Source organism: Haliotis rubra, unplaced genomic scaffold (assembly GCF_003918875.1).
Source record: "Haliotis rubra isolate DU_JTF1 unplaced genomic scaffold, ASM391887v1 Scf1674, whole genome shotgun sequence".
Taxonomy (NCBI): Eukaryota; Metazoa; Mollusca; class Gastropoda; order Lepetellida; family Haliotidae; genus Haliotis; species Haliotis rubra.
Genome location: NW_025765641.1, coordinates 81,280 through 108,989, shown reverse-complemented (window position 1 = coordinate 108,989; position 27,710 = coordinate 81,280). Strand labels below are relative to the sequence as shown.

Sequence of the window (27,710 nt, the reverse complement as noted above, 5' to 3'; positions counted from 1 at the left end):
TCAGTAATTATTGTGCCTTTGCCAGTATTTTCTGTAAGTTTATTTTCGGTAGTTTACTTCACAAGTGTCACTAATAGTGATAAATATGTGAGAAGAATTATTACGAGATATGATTGAAGAGAGACAAAGATAATGGAGACTCACTGATCTATCACAGATTACTGCCCACTGTGTTTTACTTACTACTTTCTAACAAGACATGATTACTGTTGATGTCTAAATGTTTATTCAATTTCAAATGTACAGCCAGAAATGGATGAGATTTTGAACAATCTGATAGACGAATTCGAGGAGCGTGTACACATAGAGTTAGAAGTTGATACATCAATTGAGGTGATGCTTCTGAGTAAAGATACTTAGTAAAATACATATTTGAAATAACAGAAATTTCACTTAATAGACCGATCCAGTCTGTCAGTCAAAACTGGCGTCCATTTTGGCCAATCAGCAGGCCGGGCGCGCTTTGTGGATTTGTCAGACTTATGACTTGGCTTGAGTACTGCTGTAAGGCGTCGGGATGTAACCCTTAACCTATATTTAATTGCTAATAGCTAAATCTGCTAGTCCTGCATCGAGTGTAATCGTATGTAGATTTAAATCTGCAGGTGGTTTCGCATGTAAGGTTTTTACCCTTTATGAACTTTATGTACAACTCATTTTGTCTTATGGTGCAGAGATCTGGGCAAGAACACAGTTTAGCTGTATCAACTGAGCGTCTCGTTTCATTCTTGATAGGTTGTAAAACCCCAAACTTAGTTGTTCGAGTTGTATGGGTTAGTCTTCACCTTAAAAAAATGAAATCGTACGTTTTTGGCGTCGTTTGCATTCAGTTGATAATATACTCTCCCAAAAACGAAACGCATATAGGAATTTTAACTGTATTTTTATGTTTATTTTGTAACATCTTGTAGGCTTTGTGAGTCAATGAAATATAGCGAAATTGCACACTGGGAATGCAGACTTATCCGTCTTTGGCACGAACTGGAGGAAAGACAGTTTGAGTGTCACATGGAGACGTGTGGTGGCGCTGAAGTCAATACCTCGTGTGACCACCGTGGGCATCCAGAACTGCACGGCATCGCCTCGGCATCGAACGAATAAGTCTCAGAATCTCGTGTTGCCCAATCGCAGCCCACTCTGCCTGTAGTGCCTGTGCGAGTTGCCATAACTGACGTTGTGGAAATGATGATGAAAACTGTCAGTTCCAAAATTCTTATATCATGCAAGTTTATGTAAGAAATTGAATAACTCACTACTAATGAAATGAGTGACCTAAACTCACTCACTAAACCCGCTGGTACACATGTCAACCCGCTGGCATTGTCCTGTTGAAACAACTCCCTCTGGCGATCAATGATTGGAAGGAGGTGTGGGCGTAGGATTTCGTCACAGTACCGTTGAGCTGTCAGGTTGCCCTGGATCATCACCAAATCACTTCTCCTACGGCAGGTGATCGCTCCCCACTTCATAACACTTCCCCGGCCGAATATGTCCACCTGGGGAACTCAATCGTCGGCGAAACGTTCACGTCGACGTCTGTACACCCGCATTCTTCCATCGCGTCGTTCCAATAGAAATCGTGATTCATCACTGAACCAGATTCGACGCCAATTCGGTAGGTTCCAGGCCTGAACGTTGGTGCACCAATGAACTCGATGTCGACGATGTTGTTGTCGAAGCACAGGGCCAAAATAAGGTCTTCTGGCACGTAAACCAGCCTCTCTCAACCTGTCATGACGGTCTGTGCAGAAAGCCTCCTCAATCCGGGTATTTGTCGAGCGGTACTGGTCGCCGTAGCTGTTCGATGACGCAGGTGATGTACCCGGATGTAGCGATCCTGCGCCGCAGTGGTCGCTCGAGGTCGCCCACTACGAGGGGCATCTGCTACCGCATTCTGCCGGCAATATCTCTCCCAGAGCCGTGAAATGGTGCTTTGGTGAACATTCATGCGTCGGGCAACTGCACGTTGAGACTGGCCAGCTTCAAGCAAACCAATGGCGATATGACGGTTGGCTTCTCTTAGACGTGGCATTTTGCGTTCGTCAACAATATTCCAAATACAGTGAATAATCGACAGACAGTGATCAACCTTTTATACCCATCATTGAGACTATCTGATCCCCAACTTTCACGTGCATTGCATGTCAATTGTGTATTCTGTGACACTACACGCCGAAATTGAAAATCATGCTGTTAAATACGGTTATTTTACGGATGGTGCGTTTTGTTGTAATGTTTCAAAACATAAACACCATAGGACTCATAAACAGAGCAAAACCTTTTGTAAAATGAATCACGTTTTAATTCATTGCTACATGAAATTGCTATTTTCATAATGCGTTTCTTTTTGGGAGAGTATACATGGTTAAACAGTACTGTGTCCATACTCCACTGAAGAGATCATATCTCATTATACTAAGTAGGTTATGTTGTGGCACTATACCACTTTACATTGAGTGGGGAAGATTTGCTCGACCTAAAAGTCCGTTGGAAAAATGAATGAATGAATGAATGAATGACAATGTATTTGTATAGCGCCTGCTCAGTGGCGCTTTACAGAAAAATAACACAATGATACAAATCAGTGATGCTTAAAAATACAGTAAAAGCTAAGATGATACATGATGAATGGGGGTTCGAGGATTCAAACCTAAAATATTGTCTGAACAGGTGTGTTTTAAGGGGTTTGTTTAATCAATCCCTTGATTTTGCACTTTTCAGTTCAGCTGTAAGTTCTTTCTACAACGCTGAGGCTGCAACTGTAAAACACCTTCCCCCATTTTAGTGGTGGTTCTGGGCATGGCGAGATCATTCAAAGCACTGTTGCATCGAAGATTTCTATTTGAAGTTTTGTACGAATTTGTGGATCAGTGGGATCATTCAGGACTGAATATGTAAGAGAGAGCAGCGCATAGGTGACTCGTTGCTGTACAGGAAGCCAATGTAGCTCCCGCAGGATTAGTGTGCTTTCACAGTGCTTCCTGGAACCCGTGATGAGACGAGCAGAGCTGTTCTGTTGATGCTGTAGGAGTTTGATGTTTGAGCTGGATGTTCCATAAAGCAGCGAGTTACAGTAATCAAGGCGGGATGTGATACTAGCTTGCACAAGAGTTTTCAGACAATCCACAGTCAGATATTTCTTGATGTTGCTGATATTGTAGAGACAGAACGACAGAGGGATCTCACGTGGGGTTGAACGGATAAGGATGGATCAAACATCACACCGAGATTCCGCATAGATGATCTGAGACTGACAGAGCTGTCGCCAATGGTGATACTGAGGGGTGGGACTTTCAGTCGTTGTTGCTGTGAGCCAATAATCATGAATTCGGTTTTTTCGTCATTCATTTTCAGAAAATTGGACTCAGCAGCGCACCTCTGCGATACAGGTCTCTAGCTGGGTGTTCCGACCACTTAATTGGGATGCTTTTGCACTGATGTACACTTGGCTGTCATCTGCGTAAATTTTGAATGCAATGGATTTACGTTACATTTTTTTTAATTACGTTGAATCTGTAGAACCAGGGTTTCGTCAACTGCCACCAGTCGACCAGGTATTATCTTTAATGAATAAGAACATGTAATGTAAACTGCACTCCTATCATAAATGTACAGATGTCGTCAGCTTCACGTCTCGTCTTAAATTTGTAAAACTCGTAGGTATCTCCGCTCTTTTCTGTCTGTCTTATATTTACTACAAGTTCATATGTGCGTATCGTATGTATGTATATATCTACTACTTGTAATCAGTACGTTATTTTGATACAATAATCAAAAAAGAAATCTACTGTCTCGTGGGCCTGATGGCATTTTAGTATATCATTACTGTTTGTGCCACATGAATGTATGTATGTCTTTGTAAATCGTAACGTGACACTGTAATAAAATATATTTCTTCTCACTCACTCTCACTCACTCAATCAATCAATCACCCAGGTTTAAAGCAAACTACTGAATGAATGATGGGTGCTGACAGAAGTGCCGCACATACCTACCCATAGCCAGAACACTTAGAACCTTATATAGATTGCTATAATGCATTGTGGATTGCTATAATTCACCCAGCTACGTGTATATTGCCCTTTACGTCAAAAATATTCTGATTATGTGGATAACCATGACTGGGTATTCTTTTTGCATAGACGTATTTTCAACAAAACCAACAACAAAAAAGAACAACACAACAAAAGAAAACCGTCCTCTGTCCATTCTCCTCTTAATGTTTTGAATATATTTAAAATTCTGCTGGAAACACATCAAAACAGGATTTCTCTCTTTAATATGGGAAGTACATTCGGGAACAAGCTGCAGTACATGTATTGTGTGTACAATGTGTTCTGCATGATTCAGCACCTTCGAGATTATGTCCATAATTGTAGGCTTGGAAATCGTGTGTAGTGGTGAAATCCTTGTTGAATGTTAGATGGCAGGAAAAACACGTCTCGGGGTAGTTGTTTGACAGAGATACGATTATGCACCATGGTAAAGGTTTGACGATGCTCCAACTGTCACATATAACGGGTTAGTCCCGAAAGTTCGAACCTTTGCGTCGAGCTAAAAATCCTTTGATTTTCTGTGTTGTGAAAACGGTGTTGTTTTAAGGGATTAAGACACTGGTTTTCTACAAAATGTAAAATGTGTCCACTCAGGCGACAAAATATGACATATGTACCAGCGGGTTGACATGTGTACCAGCGGGTTTAGTGAGTGAGTTTAGGTCACACAGTTCATTAGTAGTGAGTTATTCAATTGCTTACATAAACTTGCATGCTATAAGAATTTTGGAACTGACAGTTTTCATCATCATTTCCACAACGTCAGTTATGGCAAATGCACAATAGGTTTCTTCCTACTTCTCGTGGTGAAAGATACATATATGTAAATGGTTATATGTTTATTGTGAACAAGAAGAAAAGGGGAGAGTGATCTCGTGGAGATGCATTCAGAAAGACTGAATATCAGTCTCAACAGTGAACGACATAATTTCCCAAATACCAATACACAATGAAGTCAAGATGTATCTTTTCGACTATACCAAAAATACTGACGGTCCCTGCACAAACAACAACCTCGGGGGTTAGCATGGTCGTCTCAAGAAACTTGTGGGAAAACAACATCCCAACCTTTTCGAGATGGACAAGTTCTTAGCAGATGAACAAGGACTGAACGAGGCAAAGATGCTTCAGTGCAATGCAATACAAAGACTGCCCCAGAAAGAAGAAGTACAGAAACTTGGAGGAATGGCTAGATACCTTGAAGTTCAGGCTTGCAAATAACGACCTGACGTTGATGGAGTACTTGGACAATGCCTACTATTGTGTGAAGTGGTTGAGCTCGTGATTCTTGGTTCTGGTATATCTGTGTTACCTGTATATTTTGCTTTCACCATATATGTTTTGCATTATTTAATTCAATTCATAAGGAAATGGTCATTTGTAGTGCTATTGTATATTATGTTATTTATAGTTGCTTATTTAGTGCTATAAACTTTTTATGTACATATTATGTTAAATGAATGTGTATTATTTATAATGTAGACAATAGAAATTACCGTCCTAATGAATGTTTAAATAGAAATGACATTTTACACCGTGAATCTTCTCCACTTATTTTCCGGTGAACATGTTAGCATTAACCCTACCGTTGTAAAAACATTGACTGCTTATTGTCTAGAACCAGTCGACCTTAAAGATACACCCCTGCAGACCGACCAGTTTGTTTTACCCCCATCCAAAGGTCGGACTAACGGGACCTAACCAATATAACCACATACTTACATGCTTATGAAAAACTATTTATACATAATCTCCAACACGTGCACAGGAATGGCATAACAATACATCTTCATCCAAATATCTGTCATTTTATGCAAGTGTTAAATCTGTGTTACAACCTGAGTGCTACCTGTTAAACAAAGGTGATAACTCTTTAAGAAGTCACACAAGAGAGGGTAGTAACCGCTGTTTGGCAACCAAGGTATTTTATTTGTGTAGTTTTTGCAGTGAGATAGTTCTGATCATATGGTTGTTTGAATATTACACCTCTGTCCAGCTTTTAGGGCGAGTCTTCACAAGAATCTCGTCAAGGGAAATGGTATTTCAGCATACTATAATGTTCTGTTGGAAAAAGCTATTTTTACAATGATTGGATAATTTGTCCAAAGCTGTTCAGGTGTATCATGGTGTCATGCAATTAATGTCAAACCGGCAAACAAGAGGTTGAGACAAAGACAAAGAACCCGCATTATCGGGTTACAATGAACGAATCTAAAGGGTCCCGGGTCACCTATTAGTTATTGTGGTCTTATGACATGGGTGGTTCTTCATAAAAAGAGTATTGTAAGTACCCAGCTTTGGAATCACCATTATGGGAAATGTGTGGACCAATATCATCCTTTGAGCCAAGAGACGACCAATCCTACGTAAACTTTCTAATGATATATAAATGCCACAAATATTCACGATTGAAGTGTGAAATAGTTTTTGTATATATGCAGCAGCTAAAATAACGCTGCAAGAAGTAGTTGTGTCATCATGTAACCAACCGTCTTATAATATGGTTTAAAACTGTCTTTATGAAAAGATATTCTCTGATCGGCATGCTAGTTTGTGGGCTTCTTGATTGCCTGGATAGCATGGCTAACATGATAGAAACCATACCAATTATCGATATATCGCATCACACATTCGCTCAATTCATTACAGTATCGAGTAGTAGGTAGGACGGTACTGTAACGGCAGCCACTTCTCCGGCACATACATTACAGTTGACGTGAGAATGATATGTCTGACCATGTGCACTTTATGCATTCATGGACATAATTATGCAACTGTCTCCATACCATACGCAGACAAGTGATTCTTCTATTTTCGTTTCAGGTTTGTATCGTCTATTAATGTTAAGTGCAGGTAGTGATGAAAAGAAACAAGAACATTTCCTTTTATTATTGCCATACAGGTATTGAGGCTGTACATATATCGTAGATTGTCCCTAACGATGCCATGTTGAGCTCTTAATTTGGTTGGATCAAGTTTGACGGCACCCTCATTGAGATTCCAGATCTGTGACCACGGTCCGTGAACAACGTAACCAGACAACCCAGCGATTGACATTGTCATCGATCTCCACGAAATGACAAGGACATGGAAAAAACAAAATCAAAGTTTGACTGGCTACGTCGCTTAAGGTTGAGGCGTTAGATACAATGTAGAACATTTAGGTTGATTTAAACATATTTATTCAAGAGAATGGATTGGGTACAAGTTATGCCAACTTAGTGAAACCCTCTCCTATTTACAGTGCTTACATGCAAAAGTGAAACAAACTATATGTACAGGGATAGAAAGATATATGCAAAATGATATATACAATACAATGAATACATGAATTATTTAGATCATACACATTATATCTGATCACTGAACCTTTTGGAATTTGATATATATTTTTGAACTTCTTTAAAAATGTGAATATTGTCACTATACGGAAGATCTGCACTGCCATTTAATAGTACGTCTAGGTTTGTTGGTGCTTTCATGTTACAAATTCTGCTAATATTTTGAAACATTTCCTGTCTGATAACAGAATACAAAGAACATTCCATAAAATAATGTTGAGAATTTTCACAGGTAAATTTACAATTACATTCGGGGTTCTCTATGAGACCGATCCTATATAGATCACCATTTAATCTACTATTTGAATATCTTAGCTGGGTATGAATTACATTGAGTTTTCTATTACCAAATGAGAAATATCCTGGTGCTTTTGACTTATGCGAGCTTATATGCGATTTAAAACTTTTAAGGGAAACTGATTCTCTAACATATAAAGGGAGATTATTCCAAAGTTGTGCAGATGATGGGAAAAATGATTGACTGTAGAGATTTGTGCGGGAATAGTACAGGGAAGATCACGAATGTTTCTAAGATTATAATTTGTCCTAGATTCAACAGTTTGCGGCATAAGATCACAAAGGTAGGATGGAGCATTTTTGTTGTATATATTATAGAATAAAGACAATTTACGACATCTTCTTCTTTCTTTTAACATTTGCCAACCTGTTTCATATATCAGAGTATCTCTAGTGGCATATTTTGGTAAACCAGTAACTATCCTGGCGGCCTCAAACTGAACTTTTTCAATTTTATCGGTTAAATCTACCGAACAACCATCCCACAATTCACAAGCATATTCAAGATGTGGTCTTATGAATACAATATAAATCTTATTAAGAGTGTCTCTGTTTAACATAAACTTTAATTTTCTCATTGATGAAACCATCAAGGACGTTGTTTTTACAATGTTATCAATATGTGTGTTCCATTTACAATCAGAAGAAAATGTTACTCCAAGATGTTTATGAGATTTTTCCAAACGTACACACTGAGTTTCAAATTCTAAATTTAGAATTGTATTATTATTCTTAAGACTGAAAAGTATAGCTTCTGTTTTGTTGGATTGTATATCACAAGCCAACGTTTTGCCCAGCACGATAAATATTGTAGGTTCTTATTGAGTGTCTCTTGCATAAGCCTGTGATTGATAGATGAAAATGAAACATTTAGGTTAAAGTTGGTCAATTACAAATGCGATTCCTGGTAGACGATATTTTGTAGCTACAACCTGTTGCTGCAGGCCTAATTGCAGGCACTGGCTCACTCATTTACGTCTAAAGCAAATTGTGTGAATGGCGGGGGCTTCATGTTGTTAAGCACATACTTATCTCTGACTTAATGTATTCCTTAAATTTATGTGGTGTAAATCTATACTCAGAACACGATACCACAAGGCCATATTCATTAGGAACCACTTGAGCAATCTACCAAGTGACCGAGACTGGCCCTCCGCGTTCCGATCCATCTTGTCCCCTCGCTTGACAGGCAAAGAGCGCTAGTAACCATATTTGTACTCAAATTTCCTGCAGGATCAGGTAACCGTGCCAGTATCGTAGACTTTGAAACAAAAATCACTCACTCACACACGCACATCGTCACATGTGTGTTTCGTAAGGGGCGACCAGCGGGATCAGATGGTCCAACTCGCTGATATGGTAAACTCATGTTAGCGTATCCCAATTGCTTAGATCGATGCTCATGCTGTTGATCACTGGGCTGTCTAATCAAGACTCGATTATTTACAGACCGCCCCCAATCGTAATAAGCAAAAGTTTACCTACGATAGAGTTTAAAATATTAACAGTAATTTGAAGATATGTTTTTGACTAGTCAAGAATGATATAAATGAGCGAACAAGGGCTTGTAATCTTTAGACGCTACACGCATTTTGATGTTATCTTGTGAAAAAGGCGATCAAAGAATGTCAGATGTATGTGCATTAACATAAGTTATGACTTTGATAAAATTAATTCACAAGTGAAACCCTTATACTCATATACCATCTCCATACAATTCATAACTGATTTCCAACTAATTGGCTTCGTCCTTCCTGTTTGTTTTATCAGTAACCTGTGGCTCATCTACAGGTGATTTAACTGTAAGAGATTTACTTGTCACAGGGGTAGTTGATAGACTTCTGGTAAAGCGTCCACAATTTCTTTTTATAGCTACTGAAATTAATTCTCGTCCAATCGTTTTCCCAAGAATCTCCAATAGTTTTATCTCTCCTTCATCGCTAATCCAGATGGTAATCAATTGGACATGCCCTTATCAAACAGCCGGGAAGTGTCAGTGATCAGAATGTTTTGTCCAAACCTCTGACAGGTGGTGCTTTGACATTTAACGGTGATACTTGGACCACACGTGTTCGTCCCGACCTAGGATGTTGTTAAATAAAGTGCTCCTATCGGACCCCGTCCGTCACAAGTAGACCTATTCTCTGACCATCCTATACTCACATCTGGTGTTGATTTTATGCTCTATGTTACAGAAATGCATCTTCCTAGTGTGTTTACATACCACATTATGTTAATACTGAGTTGAATATGATTATGAACATGAATATGGGATACAATCACTTTTTCTTCAATCGTTACTTGATGCCTTACTCGTTACCATTCTCCAAGCTGCTTTCCACATTTACAAACTAGTAAAGCATACAAATTTCATATAGCTTGTGCTTTATTGAGTGAAAGTGTTTTTTGAGCATTATAAGAGGATATAGTTATTTTCCAGCATTCAACTTCTAAACTGAAAGATCTACTAAAACACACAAAAAGAATAATAATCAGTTAAAAGTCTAAAGATATACACAGGAAACAAAACTACAAACAGGTCACACAAAAATTAAATTGCTATCTACATCAAATTTAAAAACCCACCACACGAAACAAACAAATGTACACACTGCACAGAAACAGAAACGCCCGAACATGTCCTACTACATTGCATACACTACCAACAACGCCCCACTTTTGATCAAACACAAACACAGGCAGGCATGTGTGCGAAATACGCATTGTGTGGTAAAGCGCACGTTAAATCCCCCAATCATCATCATCATCATCTGGTTGTAGTCAGTCTTTGCTAGATAACGGTATAAGAATCTACACCAAAACGTAGCTCTATGCAATAAACAGGAAGTTGTATGCTTCATTATTGACTCACCAACTTCAAGAATGCCAATCAAACAGTATACATTTAATTGTTTTCTAATTAACACTCTTTATACAAATGGAACAATGTGAAGCTAGAAATACCAAAAAACAGATTCCCTTAGAGTGTGTGTGTATATAGAACGAGAGGCATGGCATAGAGTGCACGAAGAATGCCGATCAAACATTTATTTAATACATATAATTGTTTTCTAATTATTACTCTTTACTCAAATGGACTATTTTACTGTCAATGTAATATGTATTTATAGGTACGATCAGGTTGTTCATCGCACAAGTGTATCATTGGAAGGTCATATAGAGAGAATAATATATAAATAAGACCCTTGAAATATGGCCAAAGAAAGCTGAGTAGGACGAGAATGTACACACCTCACGATCACTCAAGTCACGTCAAACAGACCACTGATAAGACATAGAGGAGACATTGAGAACAGTGTGACATTGGAAATGATTTCCTGGGAGAACCACTGTTTTATTATGACATTAGCGGGTCTGTTAGTTGTTAATTGCATCCTTAAGATTGGTGGAGGAGATTGAAAACACAGCAGTAAAAAAATAGAAGAGGCTCACAACAGTTTTATATATATGCGCCATAATTATGTACCCACCTATTTTGCACCTCTAAATCTCAACATATTTATACACAAAACGAATGTGGAAATCCCACTTGACAATATTAATTCAACTACATTCGAATTGTGAGATTATGCCATACTTATACTTTGTTGCCTATGTTTCACTTGTTGACCAAACAACGTTTTTTTGGTATGTACTTGTAAGGGCGGAGAACAGTTTGTAACAACAGAATGATTCAGTAGTAACGAAGTAGCATAACAAAAGAAACAAATTATTGTTCTATATATTTTATAACAACTCAGCTCGATCTATTTAACACTAATTGGTATGGTATATTTGCCTAGAAAATGCATATATACTCATGCCAATAATTGTTGTCACCCCCCAGCCTATTAATAAAATTGAAGGGGGTGACAACCATTATTGGCATGGGTTTATGTAGCAACATACAACTATGGAGTATAAACTCATCATCCAGTTGCGGCTATCGAAGTTTAGAGAAGGCTTGCCCACTGGGAAGATTAGTCTTCTTGGAAGGTACAGGGTCAGGGAAGGGCACTACATGTAACAATACCCGAGGTCGGGATAAATGCAAGTTTGAACCGTCTCGTCCCGCTTCTCAGGAGATGCCATATTATTAAAATCAATATATTTATTGCCACAAAACTTCAGAAGATCTCAAAGCATGTGTGGTACGTTTTCAAGATATTTCTCAATAGTTTTGCCTCCATAATCCAAGTCATCTTTCAGGTAGATAGAACCACAAGGCACTTCATCATTCTTTTCCAAAAGACGTTCAGTATGTGTTCCAGGTTATGTTGTTCTACTTTCGTAAATCGATCTATCCTGACAACCATAACGAAGGCATGTGGTTCAGGCGCAGTCATGTCTATATACTTAACAACCTCTATGGTGATGTCGATATTGGACATGTCCATCTCAAACAGGCCTGGAGCGTCAATGATCGGAACGTTTCGTCCAGACAGTTGGCTTTTTCGGCATTTAACACTGTTACAGTGAAAGATCGAGCACATGTGTCGGACTTTTATTACATGTAATGCTCTTCCCCGACTCTGCCCGTCTCAAGACGAATAGTCTTCTCTCTGGAAAAAAACGCTATCTGACCAAACGATAGCCGCGTTTGGATGATCATTTTTTACTTAATTGTTATCACTCTTTGACATACAGGTCTTCTCACTGGCTCCCCATCCCTCAGAACCATCCTCTATGTCAATGGCCGTAACCAACCCTCCAAAAAGCAAGATGAGCTTTATCAGTTAGCACCTCACTGTATTTTTACATTATTTTTCAACTTAAAGGGGCAGTGATCCAGAGCGATTAATGTTTCTCAGTCTAATTACGAAACCAAGCTGCAGGCTGGTCGGTACCTGACCGCGACGGGCACTGGGACTGGGCTACTGTCCACCTTAGCAGAATTTCCTCAACCTAAACAGTGGGACATTAGAAAGGGTGGATGCCCTTTATTTGAAAATATCCCTGGTAGTCTTTGTCTGACTGTAATAAAGAATCCCAGCAGTGGAAACATTTTCAGATAATCTAATGCCTGGATGGTATAATGACTGATATAATTTGATCCTAATTCTGTGTTTTTTACCTCGGTTCAATCATGTCATGTAAAAATATAACGTTTATTACCTATGCTATGATATTAATAACACACATTTGATGTATTTGAATCCGTAAAGTAAACAACCCCACCTTGCCATTGTTCGAAAAATCTGAAATCTGAAGGTAAATAGGTATATACAGCAAATGTATTTCTTACGCAAAAATGCAGTTCCGTTCGTATCCTCAGAACAGTGTCGGCCTATAAGTTTTTGTCAGGCAGTCAAAATTGCATGCAATACAGCGATTACTACTCCTTTTCTGTAACCCGTCTTTGGTGGCAAACCTACACGTTATTTGTCATTATTCACTTGATGGTCAGTTATTGAATTTATTGAATATTGATTTATTGAATATATTTATTTATAACAAGTATAATTATTGGTAACACCCCTCAGATTACCCGACAAAGGTTCCCATTTGGCATTTCTCGTGTCTAGAGTAAATATTCAACATTATAAATTAAGGTCTGATGTGGCAAATGTATTACATCTTATGTAATATGCGCATGGAAGTGCAGCAAGGGGGATTATCAGCTGAGTTACAAAAACAAACATCCATCAAAGGATTAACCGATAACAGGATGATTGATTAATTACTTTTATCTTGCACAGTGGATTTGTCAAAAGGTAGTGTTAATGTATGTAGGTTTACTAATCTATACTGAATACACCCTGTCGTAAAGTGCCCGTATAAAAACAACGTCCTCCCTTCAAAGGATTAACCGCCAATACAATCATTGATTACTTATTATTGACTAACTAAATTACTTTGTTATAGAATGGCAGACATCATGCAATTAGTTGCCCGGTGTGCTATCTTGGGTGACCAATCAGACTCTACACCAATGTGAAAAACCTGAAACGATATACCACTTTTTCGCATATTAGACTGTTACAAGACACATGACATGGAGCCGGATTCTTTGTCAGCTGAAGGTGAATGGCATGTTGTTCCTTTATGTGGATATTGATGGATTCATTCCTCGAACAAGGTACGATAGCCTGACAGTGTTGCTGTAACTTTAGTCTGGTGTAATTTTAATATTTGCATTTTGTCTTTAGTCATTTGTTGTACGTAGCATTATACAGAACCATTTTTTTCGCCGTGAAGAGTAATGAGACAGTCAACATACACTAGATCGCATTTGGGGCGTGTGTGTGAAATAATACATAATCGACGTTGGCAATCTATAAAATGTCTAGATATTACAGTCATGTTATAAATTCACAATATGTATAAAACACGTCACAATTTAATTCTGCACACACAAAAGTCCAGAAACTCTCCGCACTGTGGGCACTTTCTGACAAGGGATTTGACCAAATTAAACATGCAGTTGTTATGAATACATGCCAAGGATGAAAAAATGAAAAAAAAATTATTCGAAAACTTTAAATTTAAACTTAAATTCTGCCTGAGAATGTTTAATTTCGCTCAGAATTCATGTTTTGGGGGTTGTAAATGAATGAGTGTATGTTTATAAGCATCATGACACAAATTTCAACTCATTTTGACTTAATTCGACTAACTTAGAGTGATATTAAAAAATCTCGCCCATGGGCGAAAAATATGTTGGCCCATGGGCGAGAATATTTACTTTTACTCAAAATACATGTTTTTTCCATGTTTTGGAGGTTGTAAATCAATGAGTGTATACTTATGAGAATCATGAAACAAATTCAACTCATGTTGACTTAATTCGACTAACATAGGGCGATATTAAAAAATCTCGCCCATAGGTGAAAATAGGTTGTCTCATGGGCGAAATGTTTAATTTCGCTCAGAATTCATGTTTTGGAGGTTGTAAATGAATGAGTGTATGTTTATAAGCATCATGACACAAAGGACAAGGTATGATAAAGGCCCTTATTGGCCCACAAAATTTCATGATATTCAAAGTTCTACAACATGATAATTTTAGCATAAAAAATGCTAAATAAATTGTTGGAATTACCTCCATATGGTTTTTTTATATGTTTTAGTGCTGGTTTTTTCCTCTTTGAAGACCTCAAAGTTAACCTATTTTACAATATCTTCGAAAAACCTGCATTTTCATATTTTCAGAGTGATAAAAAAGTGTGAGCAAAAGCTTGACCCATCCCAATTTTTTCACCACACATGAAGAGAGTAAATTAGAATGCACTCCTAAAAAGTTGTGGTGGGTCATGCTTTTACTCATATCAAAATGTTTAAAAAAGTACATTTTTTCTTTTGTTTGAAATTGCCCCATACAACACCTCAAAAATAAACATTGGCATAAAGTAATATCTCTGAAAACTATCCGTCACATTTACACAACTATACCATGATTCATTACTATTTTGAATGTTTTAGAGCACTAAAATGAACTTATCAAACATGTTTATTAAAAAATTTCAATATCGTAAGGGACTCTCAAGGTTGATTACTTTGAGGTAAACAAGGGTAGTTTTTTGGAGACCCTGTTGATCACTGCTGGAAAAATAAGAAGACATCAAAAGATTTTTCAAAATATGATCAGGCAGCATTCTAAAGGTGAGAATCTTTGTAATTATGCTAGAATTTTATCATATTTGTTCTATCATCTGTTTAGCAAACCCCTCTGTGTCACCTGTCACTGTCAAATAACACTGGCATTCCACTGGATGTAACTGTGTATAAACATACACATTTGAACAAAAATAATGTACCTTGATGTTTTCTAGGATATATCAGGCTACATTTAATATTGTTAGAATAAGAACATTGTATCAAGGTCTAGCAGATTATGAAAAGCAAGCAGACGTCAAGTGACACATTGTTGCAAAGTGTAATATATCAGCTTAAAGTGACAAATAGTAACAATAGAATATGTAGCCTAGTGGTTACAGTGATGGCCTCTCAATTCTTTTCTGTTATCAGACATTCAGGTTCAAATCCTAATGTTTTTTTTCTTTTCTACTTTTTTTTTCTTCAAAAGTTAAGTTAAACATTGTAAATTGGCTGACAAAACTTGTGCACATGAAATACAAATTTTGTAAAAAAAAATTCTTAAGTTTGGTAAGGTAAGTTACACTGTTCAAACAAACTTGAATTAACATCATGTAAATCTTGTTTAAGCCTGAAGACACTGACTTTTCCACTTTGTAGAAGGTAAGCATTGTTTCAAAATGTTAGTATGGTAATTTCTTTAAGTAAACATTTACAAACTGTCCAGAGCTGTTAATTAGTGGTGCACTGATCAAACAAATAATTAGTTTATGGATATTTTGTGGGCTGCCAGTCAATTACCGATAACCAAATCGCATAATCAATTAAAGCGTTCACTATTTCTGCTTAAAAATATGTTTACAGAATCAATGACTATTGGTTTCAATTGTCATATTAAAACTGAGGACTGATTACCTTTGTTTTCATGTGCTCTAACAGTTGTTTTTATCTTATATCTATAATTGATCAAAAAGTGGCCTCAACAATTGATTACCTATGCTTTTGGAGGTCAATTCCCTTCCCTATATAACTATGCTATTGACATGTTTAGCATTAGAAAAATTAGAAAGCACCAATTTCTTGAACATATTGATAATTCTTTTATGATTTCAAATATTTGTTTTCAGATAAGAGAAATTTGCTTGGACTGATTTCAGAAGTGTCATTTCATGAAGATGACAACTTAAAACTTGAGGTGGAAGGTAAGCATAATATGAGTGCTAAAAAATAACCAATAATGTTTTCTTCAATTTTCTAATTTAATGTGACAGAATTTCAGAAATACTGATGTCTCAGTGGTGATTAAATCTGCATAAGCCTTCAAGGCCAGACTACTGACATTTGAAAATAAATAAGTAATGTTACCCTTGAATAGATTTATAATATCAAAGTTTTAAAACAGTATTTTCTTTTGATATAAAGTCATCTGTTTTTCAGTTGAGAGAAGATGTGGGTATGGCAGACACCAAAACAATATGCCAGTTTCCAGCAGCTCTAGTGATACACGGTTGAATGCTACAGTTCTTGACAGTGATTCAGAAACTGATTCAGAGATTGATGACCATGTGGATGAAGAGTGAAAGTGGATGTTTTATATATCTTTGCAGTGAATGAGTTGTGAATAATTACTTTTTGAAGATTTTTGAATACTGACTTTTAACACTTACTTGGTGTCAAAATCAAGCTGTGCCAAGAATGTAATTTCACCTGAAATAGGCCCCTTTGAGGTCAAGACCTGTGCTTTTTAGTGCAACATGATTAATTATTATAACAACATGTTGAGAATGAGATGTTTACTGTATATATTTGCAAGAATGTTGTAAATACTGACTTTTAATACTTACATGGTGTTAAAATCAAGCTGTGCCAAGAATGTAATTTCACCCAAAATGGCCCCCTTTGAGGTCAAGACCTGTGATATTTAGGGAAGCATGGTTGGTTATTGTAACAACATGTTGTGAATGAGATGTTTACTGTATATATTTGCAAGAATGTTGTAAATACTGACTTTTAACACTTACATGGTGTTAAATCAAGCTGTGCCAAGAATGTAATTTCACCTGAAATAGGCACCTTTGAGGACAAGACCTGTGCTTTTTAGTGCAACATGATTGGTTATTATAACAACATGTTGAGAATGAGATGTTTACTGTATATATTTGCAAGAATGTTGTAAATACTGACTTTTAACACTTACATGGTGTTAAATCAAGCTGTGCCAAGAATGTAATTTCACCTGAAATAGGCCCCTTTGAGGTCAAGAAAGACCTGTGATTTTTAGTGCAACATGATTGGTTATTGTAATAACATGTTGTGAATGAGATGTTTACTGTATATTTGCTAAAACCGGTTGTGAATACTGACTTTTAACACTTACTTGTTAAAATCAAGCTGTGCCCAAAATGTAATTAGACCTAAAATGGGCCCCCTGTGATTTTTCGTGGGACATGATTGGTTATCATAAGTACATGTTGTAAAATTGACCTATAGTTTATGTTTGCAAAGAAAGTTGTGAATAATGAGCTTTTTGGTAATCAATTGGCAAGTAATGTAATTATCGTCCACAATGTATTGCAACCCTAATTGGGCCCCTTGAAGTTAAAACCTTGTGATTGATGTTGACATGTTTCTTCATCATGAATACCTGTTGCAAAACTGACACTGTTTGTATGTAAATAAACTTATAGTTGTATATAAGTCATTATGGCACACTGATATTTCAGATTTCTTGTTATTTTTTCATGGGAACTGATAAAACCCATTTTTGGCCCCTCTGCATTGAAATTATGGCCTCAGATCATTTAAAAAATAGCTTTTTTATGCAAAGCCATCTTGTCTCTAAACAAATAACATGTGTTCAGCCAATTCTGTTTGTTGGCCAAAAACCACCCTTATCATACCTTATCCTTTCAACTCATTTTGACTTAATTCGACTAACTTAGGGTGATATTAAAAAATCTCGCCCATGGGCGAAGATCATTTTGGCCCATGGGCGAGAATATTTACTTTTACTCAAAATACATGTTTTTCCATGTTTTGGAAGTTGTAAATGAATGAGCGTATACTTATGAGTATCATGAAACAAATTCAACTCATTTTGACTTAATTCGACTAACATAGGGCGATATTAAAAAATCTTAACAGGCTTATGAGACACTGCTATCTAGAGGGTCAAAATATACATCATAGAAAGATTTTTATAAAACCATATAATACATAACCTTAGGCCAAGATATCTTTAATCTCTCTTAATGTAAATATAGCATGAAATTCAGTCATATATTTCACTAACATGGTACTGAATAGTCGATTTGAACCACTGCTTCACGGTTCACTGACTGCCGTGGATGCATATTATCAAGGGTACAGCTTCATTAAGCCTTATGCAACCAACCATAAAATGTGCTGTTTTAAGCGGTCTGTCTTTTGGGAGGTCTATCTTATGGGAAGATACCGGTTTTTTTTCAATGGGGCGGGATACAAACAGTGCACAACCGTGCACCCGGCATACATTGTAATTTGTTCGGTTGTAGAAAAAAAGTCATAGAAAAAAGTGGGTAGGAAAAAAAGTCATAAACTCAAAAAAGATCAGTATTGAGAATGTATTTATTTAACAAGTCATAACAATATTATGATCAACAGCACTACCACATTTGAACCTAACTTATAAAATTAATGTAATCATTCAAGTAAAATACATGACATCAGAAAATGCACTATCATCATAACACTTTCATCTGCAACAGCACTACATCAGTCAGTTGTCCTAGCACATTTTATTTAACCCAATGTTCCAGCCAATGCCGTGAAGAGTTTGGATCACAGTCTTACGGCCAGCGTGTCTTATATTAGCTGCTAGAAGGAAGCAATTTGAGTAAAAGCATTAACTGATAATCCCATGAGTTCATTAATCGGTGTGATATCGTCAAGCTCAAAGCTAGTTAAACAAACAATCATGTGACTTGTGACTTTTAATCCCACAATCCGTTAAGAACTAAACAAATAATAATCTGTTCATTTCTCCTGTTTTGATAAGATCCAATTGCTTACAGCGTCACACCAAAGGAATAATTAAGTGAAATAGTATAAACAAAGTAAATAACTGGAGAACATGATGTTTCATAATAGTTATTTTTTCTATGAATTTTTTTCCTATGACTTTTTTTCCATGTCTTTTTTCCGTCCACCATTTGTTCAAGGTCACGTGAATCAATCAGAGATAGACATTATTACATGAGGTAGGCTAAATGTGCATTGTACGTGCTTAGGAACCTTGAACTTGCAGTAACATTTCATTATTTGTGTACAGATATTGGTCTAGAATACTTTATCAATTCGTTTAGTCTTGAAGATGTATTGATGCAGGGACTCCATTATGTTCTTGTTGACATTGTTGGTAGCTAGAGGTGTTCATAATTTTCACAGTTTGGAGTGAGTGAGTGAGCAAGTGAGTTTAGTTTTAGGCTGCACTCAGCAATATTCCAGCTATATGGCGGCGGTCTGTAAATAATCGAGTCTGGACCAGACAATCCAGTGATCAACAGCATGAGCATCGATCTGAGCAGTTGGATGAGTGAGTTTAGTTTTACGCCACACTCAGCAATATTCCAACTATATGGCAGCGGTCTGTAAATAATCGAGCCTGGACAAGACAATCCAGTGATCAACAGCATGAGCATCGATCAGCGCAACTGGGAACCGATGACATGTGTCAACCAAGCCAGCGAGCCTGACCACCCGATCCCGTTAGTCGCCTCTTACAACAAGCATGGGTTACTGAAGATCAATTCTAACCCGGATCTTCACGGGCTCGGCGCAATTGGGAACCGATGACATGTGTCAACCAATTCAGCGAGCCTGACAACCCGATCCCGTTAGTCGCCTCTTACGATAAGCATGGGTTACTGAAGGCCAATATTCTAATCCGGACGTTCACGGGTCTTATGATGTTTAAATGTACAGATGAGCATTGAATATATGACACGTTTTATGACAACATGTTCTTTTTATTGGTTATACGACATTTCAGAGCTAATTTGGTGTATAATTCATGAATGATATCCATAAAACGCGCGGACCCCGGAGGAGACAGTAGTTGTTGGGAGGTAGAGCTGGCTGACTGACTGACTGAGTTTGGTTTTACGCCGCTTTTAGCAATATTCCAGCAATATCACGGCGGGGGACACCAGAAATGGGCTTCACTCATTGTACCCATGTGGGGATTCGAACCCGGGTCTTCGGCGTGAGGTAGAGCTGGTGTGAAAGTATGAAGGAATAGAGAGTCGCGCGGACCTCTGAGAAGACAGGTGGTTCGAGAGAGAGGTGAAGTTATAGATGGCTTGATAGTGAGCAGAAAGTGGATCGAGATTGCTAGGTTGAGAGGTGGGCGCGGACGTCGGAGAGGACAGTCACGCACATATGGTGAATTTGGATTGACTACATACCTATTCGTGAAACAATTAAGTAATGAAACAATAGGCGAGAGCTTTCAATACAACTGATAGCTCATGACAGGTAATTAATGACAGATGGTCGGATTGGGGTGTGCTGATAGTTATAGCCCGGGAAAGCCACTTTTAAGAAAAAAAGAGTTGAAAATGGTTTGGCTCAACCGGCAATGGGTATGGTTGAGTGATCGTGTGAATGTGGGTCTCCTGGCAATGCGCTATTAGCTAATCCATGTTACCGTAAATAATGCATTTTTTTTAATATCGCTCTAAATTAGCCGAATTGAGTCAAAATGAATTGAAATTTGTGTCATGATGTTTATAAACATACGATCATTCATTTACAACCTTCAAAACATGGAAAAACATGTATTTTGAGTAAAAGTCAATATTCTTGCCCATGGGCCAAAATGTTTTTCGCCCATGGGCGAGATTTTTTAATATCGCTCTAAGATAGTCGAATTAAGTCAAAATGAGTTGAAATTTGTGTCATGATGCTTATAAACATACACTCATTCATTTATAACCTCCAAAACATGAATTCTGATCGAAATTAAACATTCTCGCCCATGGGCCAACATATTTTTCGCCAATGGGCGAGATTTTTTAATATCGCCTTAAGTTAGTCGAATTAAGTCAAATTGAGTTGAATTTGTTTCATGATACGCATAAGTATACACTCATTGATTTACAACCTCCAAAACATGGAAAAAACATGTATTTTGAGTAAAAGTAAATATTCTCGCCCATGGGCCAACAAATCTTTCGCCCATGGGCGAGATTTTTTAATATCGCTCTAAGTTAGTCGAATTAAGTCAAAATGAGTTGAAATTTGTGTCATGATGTTTATAAACATACACTCATTCATTTACAACCTCCAAAACAGGAATTCTGAGCGAAATTAAACATTCTCGCCCATGGGCCAACATATTTTTCGCCCCTGATGCTTATAAACATACACTCATTCATTTACAACCTCCAAAATATGAATTCTGATCGAAATTAAACATTCTCGCCCTTGGGCCACTGTCCGCCCATGGGCAAGCCCATGGGCGAGCGAGTTAAAATTTAAAGTTTTCGAATTTTTTTTTTTCATTTTTTCATCCTTGGCATACATTCATAACAACTGCATGTTTAATTTGGTCAAGTCCCTTGTCAGAAAGTGCCAACAGTGCGGAGAGTTTCTGAACTTTTGTGAGTCCAGAATGAAATTGTGACGTGTTATAAGCAGATCGTGTGCATTTTATTATGTTTCAAAATGCATACAGATATGATAATAAACTAATTAGGATTATAAGACAAAATGTAAAGACGTACATTAGTGGAATTCTCTAAAAGTGAATATTTCAATAGTGTTTTGGAAAATGTATCTGGACAGAAAGCTGTGTTCAAGGTAGCAAACAAACTACTCTACAAGCAAAAGACTAATTCCATTCCATCACACTCAACTTTTTTACGAATAAGATCCTGAAAATCCGAACATTTCTCAGCTCACCCACAGTTCAGGACAACTGTACATCCCAGGATGAAGAGAATGTGTTACTTGAAGTGTTTCGACCAGCAAGCGAGATAGAGGTGTCAAAGATCATCAAACAGAGCCCTGAAACTTCTTGCAGTCTGGATCCCATGCCCACCTGGATTTTCAAGAAGTGCATCAGCACCATTGTCCCTATAATGACTCACATAGTTAATGCATCGCTCAGTGAAGGGTGTGTTCCTGTGTCACTCAAAGAAGCCATCATTACACCTCTTCTTAAGAAACCAGGCCTTGATCAGGATACTCTGTCAAACTATCGCCCAGTCTCTAATTTGTCTTTTATGTCCAAAGTCCTTGAACGTGTGGTTGCTACAAGACTGAAAGAACACCTCACTACTCACAGCCATCTTGAACCACTGCAATCAGCATACCGTGAATATCACAGTACTGAAACCGCCCTTCTCAAAGTGCAAAGAGACATCCTGGAAGCAGTGGGTTTGACCGGAGCAGCCGTTCTTGTTCTTTTAGACCTGTCAGCTGCATTTGACACCATTGATCATCGCATGTTGCTTGCCATCTTGCAAACCAGAATAGGGATCACTGGACAAGCTCTGGGTTGGTTTGATTCATATATGACTGACAGACGACAACGTGTTGTCATTGCTGGTCATTCCTCCGAGTCATCAGATTTGCTGTATGGTGTGCCGCAAGGCTCAGTGTTGGGGCCCATTCTGTTCACCATCTACACTTCACCACTCGGTTTCATCGCACTATCACATGGACTCTCGTTCCATCTATACGCAGACGACACTCAGCTATACATGGCATTCAAACCGTCGGTGAAAGCATCCATTTCTGTCACCTTCACAATGCTGGAAACATGCATTTACGAGATAAAAAAATGGATGACATCCCATTATCTAAAGCTAAATGGAGACAAAACCGAGTTTCTTATCATAATGCCCAAACATTCATGTCACGACATTGTATTACCAGACTTCCACATCGGCAACCATAAGATCAGCCCAAGCAAACAGGCCCGATGCAAACATGACACTTGAGTCTCACATAAACTCTGTCTTCAGGAAATCTTATATTCATATCCGCAACATTGCCTTGGTACGAAAGTACATGAACAAAAGAACCGCCATCTCCTTGGTCCATGCCTGTGTGTTGTCACGCATCGACTACTGTAACTGCAAGGTTTGCCATCATGTCTGATCAGGAAGTTACAAGTTGTACAAAACTCAGCAGCCCGAGTCGCAACAAGAACAGCGAGACATGATCACATCACACCAAATCTCCAACATCTACACTGGTTGCCAGTGCCACAGCGGATCAAATACAAAGTTGTCCTGCTTGTGTTCAAGTGTCTCCACAATCACGCCCCTCAGTATCTCTCCAGCTTGATAACCAGATATCAACCTGTCAGATCTCTTCGATCCTCCCACCAGTTTCTCCTTCAGCCACCTGCACTAAAAACTAGTCGCATCACCAGCCGTTGATTTCAAATTGCCGGACCAAACTTGTGGAATCAACTCCCACATCGCCTGAGATCTAATCACGACCTGGACTCATTCAAATCACAGCTAAAGACTCATTACTTTCCATCAGAGTCTCAAGCGCTGCAGAGTAGTTTATTTCTGGATATGGCGCTATATAAGATTTCCATAGATAGATAGATAGATAGAACCAGTCAAGAATTATAGGATATCATCCGGGTACTCATGGGAGAAAAACAATAACAAAGCAACAACGAGTCCACGGGAATTTCTCTGGATCAGTGCCCCTTTAATCCCTTCTGCTAATTGGGTTCATGGTCCGTTGTACTTCGTTGTTCTTACTCCCCACATTGTGTCGTCCAGTTATGCACCACTTGTTATTCAATTACACGATGTTGTTGATGTTAATCTGATGTTTGTCAGAACATACTATGTGTATATATATTCTCATCTCTTGGTTGTAATCTGTAGTCTTCAAACGTAAACATATAAGCCAAATTATCCCATCAATTTATCTTGAAATTAATTTTCAAAAGCACATTATATTCTTAAGCCTCATTATTTAGTGAACATCTCATCTGGGATGCCCACATTTAAAATCTAACAAACAGGTGCCCACAGGACACACTCCGCTGTCTGGTGGGCTCTAACTGGGGGCCTTCAAGGATACCCCGTTATCATTACTAATTTGGTCCAAAACAGACTATGGCTGCGTATTCTACAACTCCCTAAAAGATTCACTTAATAATACACTAATCGCAAGGCATTACAAAGCCCTAAAACAAGCACACGCACACAGCAAGGAACCTCACTCATTTCTTACAAGCACAGGCGAAATCCCCTTAGAACTAATAGAAAAAAGAAAAAGAAAAACGAAGAAAAACAACAACAAAAAAACAAAAACAAGCAACACCAGCCTAAAGTAATAAACGAAATACTATAAAGCACTCAGGACCTACACGCTGTAGAGTTCATATGAATCCCTGCCCATGTCCCTGTGTTTGGCAACGAACGTGTCGACCGAACAGTGAAAGAGGCACTTTAACTCCCAGAGGTAAAGATAATCATACCATTATGTAAAAACAATATAGACACCTAAAAAGGCTATCTTACAAACGTGACAATGTAAATACCAACATTCAAATTCTTAACTGAAAGATCTACTTAAAAAACAAAACAAAAAAAACTAATACGAATCTATCAAAACTCTAACAAAATTGTCAGCAACCCAAATTACAAGGAGGTAACACAAAAAATAAATTCCCATCTACCAAAAACAGACACACACACCAAACAAACAAATGCACACTGTGCAAAGAAACGCCAAAACATGTCCTACTTCATTCGTTGCATACACTACCAACAACAGATAATGCTGCTTCCAAATTTACTGGACACAATCACACACCTAACACAACATTCCTAAGGCCACTAGATAACACTCAAACCTTCAAAACCGTACCTATATTTCTAATCAAAAGTGGCCTTCTAGGTCACATGTAATCCCACATAACCAACAACTGTCGGCATTAAAAAGTGAAAACATGCAAACCACATGACCGGAAAAGAGAAACATGCAAAAACACAAAATAGAAACAAACAAAAAAGAATACCAACCAAACAGCACCGTAGTTCAACCCCCTCTCAGCAACACTTCTTGCAAAGTTCCTAATTCAAAGTTCATATGTATTTAATTATGCAGCCCTACCTTTCGGTCTAAACACCCCTCTTTTAAATCAAACACTAAATGGACTGGCAGGCCTGTGTGCGAAATACGCATTGTGTCGTAAAGCGCACTTTAAATCCCCCAATCATCATCATCATTATCATCATCATCTGGTTGTGGTCAGTCTAGATAACGGTATAAGAATCTACAGCAAAACGTAGCTCTATCCAATAAACAGGAAGTTGTTATCCCGAAAGCCGTATGCTTCATTATTGACTCACCAACTTCTAGAATGCCGATCAAACATTTATGTTATTCATTTAATTATTTTCGAATTAACACTCTTTATACAAATGGACTATTTTACTGTTAAAGGATATATGTATTTACAGGTAGGATCGAGTTGTTCAGTGCACAAGTGTATCATGGAAGAGTCATTTATTGTCATTATGGAAAGTGCAATAATAATAAACCTCGACTGAGACAATATGTCTATAAATAAGACCCTTAAAAAGTAAGCTGAGTGGGACGAGAATGTACACACGATCACTGAAGTCACGTAACAGCCCACTGATAAGAAATAGAGGTGACATTGAGAACAATGTGAAGCTGGAAATACCAAAAACCAGATTCCCTGGGAGTGTGTGTGTAAATAGAGAGAGGCATAGAGTGCATATAGCATAGAGTGTACGTATGTGCTGAATTCTGATTCCGTTCTCCTTCTCATGAAGACATTCACACAAATTTGCATAATGCTGAAGCTAAACCCATTTTGTTTTCATGAGAATACTTGCCTACAAACTCAAACGTCTTCCTTGTCAAGCCCAACTGAAATTTACTCAGCTTACTTTGACAGTATTTCACGTGACTTATTTATATACATATTGTTTCTAGCGAGGTTTAATATTTATTGCATTTACCCTAATAAAAACATATATCTCTTCGATGATACACTGAGTGTTCTGGGTCTTGTATTGATACAAAAATATGACCATGCCTACAAATATAAATTTACGTTGATGATAAAATAGTCCATTTGAATTATGAATTCTAAAGCAACATTTGCAGTGTAATGTTTTATTAGAGGTACCTCATAATTTTGTGTTGTTTATTGCCTCTCTTTTTGGCCATTGAGTCCACACAAGAGCCTCGTCCAGGGAAACTTAAAGGGGAATACTAACGTTAAAAAGATTTCATAGGAGTAAAAACATTCTAAAAGTCACTTTCCGTGATTAAATTTGAACACAAAGCTTGTAAAATTGCAATAAACACACAAAATGTACTCGTATTCCCGCCTAATGCGGAAACACGACAGTTAATGAGCAGAGGAGGGTATCACATGACGTCATATGTCAGTGAGTGAGTTAAAAGTTAAAGTCACTGTGGCTTTATTTCAGCCATATCGTGACTAAATCAAGTTATAGATTAATAATGATTTACGGTAAATTATAAATACCTGTCAACGAAGGACAGTAAAACAATTAGAATATCACAGACAGAAATGTAAAACTAGTAATAAAATCTATAACGTTTTGACTATAAATGACAACACAACATAAAAAACAGGCTATAGATTGCCAACAACCGAACGTAGATCACCATACCAGGGATTATAGGGACTTACATTACTTTAGCTACCTACATGGACCCTAGCTGGATTTACACCATCCCTTCAGCTGTCAGCAATTTTTGACAATCTAGCCAGAACATTAAAATAACATATATACTGCAGTTAAAAAGCATAGTAAGTTTAAATTTACTTGAATTGTTTTGAGACTTACGTATACGTATCCTCGCAGGAGGACAATAATTTTACAGTACTTTAACCCCTTTGAGGATACAGCCACTAACAATATCATGTGTTTATTTAAACTACACAAGCATAAAAGATTTGTCGATTTACACAACTTTAATACAAATTTATCTAATAACTCTATTTCTTTTAAGATGCAATAATTTAATGAAAATTACATTATTAAAAAAATCCTTAACTGTTTTGGCACTGAAATATTTGTCCCTTGTGATGAAAAAATCAATACAGTCCAGCAGGTCATGCTTGACCGTGATTCTCTCATCACAAGGGATACAAAACGTGGGAGGATCTTCACCTTTTAACAGATATTCATGGGTGTACCTTGAGTGGCCAATGCGACATCGTCGCATAATGACCTCTTCAAATCTGGACTGACAACCAAAGTAGGAGTAACCAATAGTTGGTTTAATTTCATGTAACATATCAAAGGTACTTGGGTGTCGCACTATTTTTGCATTAGATCACGGACATAAGATCTAATGACAGCTTTGTAATCAGAGTATGGAATAAGAAGCAGTGTCACAGATTTGTTGAGTGCTGCCCTAGCAGCAAGATCGGCCATTGTATTACCAGAAA

General features: G+C 37.6%; 1 protein-coding gene across 1 annotated transcript in view; it reads right to left on the bottom strand.

The window, feature by feature from the left end:
* LOC124272224 (GTPase IMAP family member 9-like) overlaps positions 1–27,710 on the bottom strand; it is a 52,039-nt gene that overhangs the window by 3,581 nt on the left and 20,748 nt on the right. The window lies entirely within an intron of this gene.